The following is a 6453-nucleotide window of genomic DNA, read 5'->3' as shown; positions in this document are numbered from 1 at the left end:
GGTCTCCTAGGCAACGATCTGTAAACAAAAGAAAAGTCTTAATATCTCAAGAACGGCTGCAAATGTCAAGAAGCAGTAAATTGCAAAAGTGCAGGTTTTTACAATATCTGTGAAGATGGAAATAACCCTTTAATTCATTTTTGTAGCCGTAATCCCGGGACACTGATTATGATTGACTCCTTTTCAGGAATATATCCCTCTGGTGAGCATCCTTTGCAACCCATGCCCCTCCCATATATCCATCCTGGCCTCCATGTGTCCAGCCTGCCCCCCTTCATATATCCATTCTGTCCCATATATCTATATATATCTATATCTATATCATATATATATATAACAGTTTTGATTTATATATATCCATCCTAGCCCCCCATATATGCATCCCACCCCACCCCATATATCTATCCAGGTCCCCACGTGTCCAGCTTGCCCCCCTTCACCTCCATGCGTCCATCCAGGTCCCCACGTGTCCAGCTTGCCCCCCTTCACCTCCATGCGTCCATCCAGGTCCCCCACGTGTCCAGCCTGCCCCCCCTTCAGCCCCACGCGTCCATCCAGGTCCCCACGTGTCCAGCCTGCCCCCCTTCAGCCCCACGCGTCCATCCAGGTCCCCACGTGTCCAGCCTGCCCCCCTTCAGCCCCATGCGTCCATCCAGGTCTCCACGTGTCCAGCCTGCCCCCCCTTCAGCCTCATGCGTCCATCCAGGTCGCCACGTGTCCAGCCTGCCCCCCCTTCAGCCCCATGCATCCATCCAGGTACCCACGTGTCCAGCCCGCCCCCCCTTCAGCCCCATGCGTCCATCCAGGTCCCCACGTGTCCATCCTGCCCCCCCTTCAGCACCATACGTCCATCCAGGTCCCCACGTGTGCAGCCTGCCCCCCCTTCAGCCCCATGCGTCCATCCAGGTCCCCACATGTCCAGCCTGCCCCCCCTTCAGTCCCATGCGTCCATCCATGTCCCCATGTGTCCAGCCTGCCCCCCCTTCAGCCCCATGCGTCCATCCATGTCCCCACGTGTCCAGCCTGACCCCCTTCAGCCCCATGCGTCCATCCATGTCCCCATGTGTCCAGCCTGACCCCCCTTCAGCCCCATGCATCCATCCATGCATCCTGGGTAGGTGTTTATGCCCCTGCATCCATCCATCCTGGGTAGGTGTAAATGCCCCTCCAGCCATCCATCCTGGGTAGATGTATATGCTTTTCCATTCATCCATCCATCCTGGGTAGGTGTATATGCCCCTCCATCCATCCATCCATCCATCCATCCAATCTATCTATCTTTCTATCCCTTCCTTTCTGAGATAAGCTGCAATAATGCATTTGTCCTTTGCTACACCTTTGCACATACGCCATATACCTAATCAGTGGCCTTGTTATCAGCTGCTACTCTTTTAATTCAACTGTCCCATCAGTTGGGTGTTGCTGAGTACCACGCATTTAAAAAAAATGTGGGGCCATTACGATTTCTTTAGTGAAATGCTGGCTCCCTCTGGTGGAGCACTGACTTCTTTAATTTTCTATCTATGGATGAAAAAAAGATAAAAAAAAGTTTGGTCTGAGATGTTGTTTTAAAGTGCTACCTATGTCTGTCAATCAGAGCATCCTATTGGTTTTCACCCAGGCAGATAGATTGCTTGCAATAGATGTAATGAGTGAATGGAACAATAGAATAATGAAAGAGAATGGGACAATGGAACAATGGAATAATGCTAGAATGCAAGAATGGAACATCATTGCACATGTCATAATGGGCTCCTAGCCTTTATCTGGCTGTGCTTCGGCAGTCAGCTACAGTCTGCAGGGAGCCTGTAGACTAGGAAAAAGGTCGACCGCTGCTTGTTTGTTCACTAATTAGTTATCCTCTCCCCATCCCCTTGTCTGCAGGTGCATGGGACATTGGGGGTGAGGGGAGAATGTTTGAAAATAGGCAGACTCATGCAGATTAAAAATGCATGCGTGGGCTGCAGCTGCAACAAGCAGTAAAGTTGTGGGTTTTAAGGTGACTATTGATGAACAACATGTCCTCCTAAGGGGAGTCTTTGTCCCTATCCCTACAATGGGTGCATTCTTGAAGCCAGGGTGCAGTCATAGGCCAAAACCAATTCAGGTTATCTCTTCTTGGCCTTTTGGCTAACATCAAGTGTAGTATCTGTTCTCATTTAGTATATGTGCTTTGCTTTTACCAATATATTGTATTGTAATGTAATGTTATCTATCTATCTATCTATCTATCTATCTATCTATCTATCTATCTACCCCTTCCTTCCTGAGATAAGCTGCAATAATGCATTTGTCCTTTGCTACCCCGTTGCACATACACCATATACCTAGTCAGTGGCCTTGTTATCAGCTGCTACTCTTTTAATTCAACTGTCCCATCAGTTGGGTGTTGCTGAGTACCACGCATTTAAAAAAAATGTGGGGGCCGTTACGATTTCTTTAGTGAAATGCTGGCTCCCTCTGGTGGAGCACTGACTTCTTTAATTTTCTATCTGTGGATGAAAAAAAGATAAAAAAAGTTTGGTCTGAGATGTTGTTTTAAAGTGCTACCTATGTCTGTCAATCAGAGCATCCTATTGGTTTTCACCCAGGCAGATAGATTGCTTGCAATAGATGTAATGAGTGAATGGAACAATGGAATAATGCAAGAGAATGGGACAATGGAACAATGGAATAATGCAAGAATGGAAGAATGGAACATCATTGCACGTGTCATAATGGGCTCCTGGCCTTTATCTGGCTGTGCTGCTGCAGTCAGCTACAGTCTGCAGGGAGCCTGCAGACTAGGAAGAAGGTGGACCGCCGCTTGTTTGTTCAATAATTAGTTATCCTCTCCCCATCCCCTTGTCTGCAGGTGCATGGGACATTGAGGGGAGGGGAGAATGTTTGAAAATAGGCAGACTCATGCAGATTAAAAATGCATGCGTGGGCTGCAGCTGCAACAAGCAGTAAAGTTGTGGGTTTCAAGGTGACTATTGATGAACAACATGTCCTCCTAAGGGGAGTCTTTGTCCCTATCCCTACAATGGGTGCCTTCTTGAAGCCAGGGTGCAGTCATAGGCCAAAACCAATTCAGGTTATCGCTTCTCGACCTTTTGGCTAACATCAAGTGTAGTATCTGTTCTCATTTAGTATATGTGCTTTGCTTTTACCAATATATTGTATTGCAATGTTATCTATCTATCTATCTTCCCACCTGCTTGTTTTCCCTCTATCCACACCCTCCTCTTCTTTGATTGACAGCTCTGGCTTCATAGAACCAGAGAAGGAAGGAGACAGAGGTAAAACAAGCAGGTGGGAAGGTGTATATAAAGGACTGGCCCACGCCGTGATCCACGGAGCGCTTGTACTTGGTTTCAACAGTCATTCTGTGCTGACAGTCCCTTTAAAATCAGTGTTTACCAAACTCCAGTCCTCACGGCCCCCCACAGGTCATGTCTTCAGGATTTCCATAGTATTGCACAGGTGAGAGAATTCCTGATTCCTTGATGATACTTTCATCACATGTGTAATACTGAGGAAATCCTGAAAACCTGACCTGTTGGGGGCCATGAGGACTGGAGTTTGGGAAACACTGCTTTAAATGGAGCGGTGCTGCAGTTTTATTATTCAGCAATTAGCAGGATCCCCCAACAATTTCTTAAGCAATGAGAAAATGCAGTCCCTAATGATGTCCTCTGACAATAAGCGGATCACGGACAGCAGATGCATTGGGTTCTGCATTTCTTGGAGAATGGGATGGGGCAGCTTCTGTCTTCTCAGTGATACAATCAGGAAGGAGATGCAGCGTGAGACAATCCCTGTCTACATCTTTGATCTGATCATCAATACAGAGGGCTGATTGGTGAAGACAGAGGGAAAGGCTAATAAAATTATTAAAAAAAACGTAGTTTTTTGGCTGGCACTTCCTCTGGGGTCAGTATGCCAAGCCAACCTCATTGACTTCATAGCACTTGCCCGAGTGAGCAGACACGATTTTATTGCCTTTACACACGTCACCTCCACACAGGGCGATGCTGCTAAGACGCCTCTGTAGTGATCAAACGTGGAGTCAAACAGCAGGGCTTTAAGAGGGCTGCCCTTTTCAATCTTGGGACAAAAACACAAAAATAAGACATCCTGTTAAGGGGGATAAAGGTAAGTAAACCGCGTTCAGTCCAGAGTGATGAATTCCAAAAGACAAAGTTTATTCCGCCATCACATAACGTTTCGACCTGTTATAGGTCTTTATCAAGTATATACAAAGACATTCAGGGATACTGATCCCCTTTAAGGAAAATCAGTGGCCAGAACCGTTTAAATTCCCCTTAAATGGTCCAAAACTGAAACTGTGGGAACAATATAATCCACTTAGGGTTCAGCAAACTTACAGTCAAGGGTTTGATAAAATTATCTACACCCTTGTGTCTCCGGAAAGCATAGCGTACGTTCACGTGCTGAAAATGCCGACCAGTGCTGGAGTGAGCAGAGGTCCGCAGCTTGTGACACTCCTGCTGTAGTGAAACTACAGGTCCCAGCAGACTGACGGTCTCTCATCAAGTTATGCTGGGAGCCGCAGTTTCACAAATAGTGCTAGAGGATCCATGTCAGAAATATGAGGCTGCCACTAGGGTTTCTCCCACAAATATGTAATCGGACGTGGAGCAGATCTGCACGTGGATGAGCCATATTCTCTATCTGTGAACATACTACTCCTTCACTCAGATTCTAAGTGGTTCTGCAGCGCATCTGTGCAGAGCAAGCTGTCAATCAAAATCCGGGCCGGGTTTACAGCCGTCGCCCCTGATATAGCGAGCGGTGCTGTGATCCAAGACTGTAGCCGCTCCGTGCACAACGATGAGTGAAGGCCGGCGGCTGCAGGGAGGAAAGAAGTTAATTTTCTCCCGGTACCTACACTATCAATAAGGCGGCCGGGCAGCATTGTAACAATATTTATCTGCAGATTAACCCTATACCTGCAGGTACATAGCATTTTCCAAGGTGACAGGTTCCCTTTAATAAAGAGAAGATGGATAGAGCCGCATTAGTCCGTACTCACGGTGGAAGCCTCCTGACAACTTCTTGAAGAACACTTTCCACATTTGTTCCAAGCTTCCCCGACATCTAATAGAAATAAACAGAGAAATGAATTTCTTAATACAGTTTAGAACTCGGCTACAACGAATCAGAAGAAATGAAACCTGTTTGAAGCTGACAAGCAATCAAGCCCCTCCGTAAGCCACACAGAACATGGCTACTTATGTCATCTGCAGGTGATTAAAGGAACCTGTCATGTTGAAATGGTATAAGATCTGTAGGGGGTGTTGTAGAGCAGAGAAGTTGATCAGACTGATAGACATATCTGTGGGAAGAGAGTCAGCAAAACTGGCATTTTATGCAGTGAAAAGTCCTGCCGTATGTACACTAGTCCAGTGGGCGGTCCTACTAAGTGATTGACAGTTCCCTGTATGACCATGCAGGCAAAGATAGCTGTCAATCACTAGTAGGACCGCCCACTGGACTCATCTGTACAAACAGCAGGATTCCACTGAATAAATTGATACAGGAAAAACATCTATCTTTGTACCGTATTAGCCAGTAGATAGAAGAGTATTTAGATTTGAGAGTCCTCAGTGGTTGATACCATCTTTTCCGTTAGCCATTAAAAGGAAACAAATTGCAAGCTTTCCAGACTACTCAGGTCTCAGGTCTGCCTGATGAAGAAGCCGGAGTAGTCTGGAAAGCTTGCAATTTGTTACCATCTTTTCCGTTAGCCATTAAAGGTATCAACCACTGAGGACTCTCAAATCTAATGAATAAATTACAATTTATACTGAATCTTCTCCCACAAACCTATATATCGTTCTGCTCAGTTTCTCAGGGATAAAACCTGTACATCTGAATGGGGCTTTAATGTTGTTATTACAATCATGTAAACGCAGATCACAAAATCTTTCAGATGATCATTTTTTTAACACCTAAAACCCCAATGGATATTTATGGTTACTAAAGGATTCCTTTCCCATTCTTTTGGCAGCTCTTCTTTAGGTATGGACACAGACCGGCATCCGGCATAAAGACATCTGGAGACTTTTCCTTTTTCGGTGATATTGGATAATCTTCTTCATTTCTAACGCTTTAAATCTTTCAAATTCTTTCTGAAAAATGTATCATAAAGGGACTTTCTCAGGTCAGTTTTGCTTGTGGTTGTGTTACCATTATTTGTGCCAAATGTATCAAAGTGTTGCACGATGTCTGATAAATGTTTATGTAGCACTTCCATCTATCTTTATTTATTTTACTCACTTATATAGCGCCATTAATTTCACAGCACTTTACAGACATTATCATCACTGCCCCCATCGGGGCTCACAATCTACATTCCCTATCAGTATGTCTTTGGAGTGTGGGAGGAAACCGGAGAACCCGGAGGAAACCCACGCAAACACAGGGAGAACATACAAACTTCTTGCA

The 6453-nt window shown here is 45.5% G+C and overlaps 2 pseudogenes; both read left to right on the top strand.

Moving 5' to 3' along the window:
• The first annotated feature begins 2110 nt into the window (after window positions 1-2110).
• LOC141233748 (U2 spliceosomal RNA) lies at window positions 2111-2206 on the top strand (annotated as a pseudogene).
• Window positions 2207-3079: 873 nt separating this feature from the next.
• Window positions 3080-3181, top strand: LOC141233749 (U2 spliceosomal RNA; annotated as a pseudogene).
• The last annotated feature ends 3272 nt before the right edge of the window (window positions 3182-6453 follow it).

This window comes from Phyllobates terribilis, unplaced genomic scaffold (genome assembly GCF_046119375.1).
Source record: "Phyllobates terribilis strain yellow unplaced genomic scaffold, ASM4611937v1 Scaffold_613__1_contigs__length_973857, whole genome shotgun sequence".
In the NCBI taxonomy this organism is placed as follows: Eukaryota; Metazoa; Chordata; class Amphibia; order Anura; family Dendrobatidae; genus Phyllobates; species Phyllobates terribilis.
This window is presented reverse-complemented; position numbering and strand designations above follow the sequence as displayed.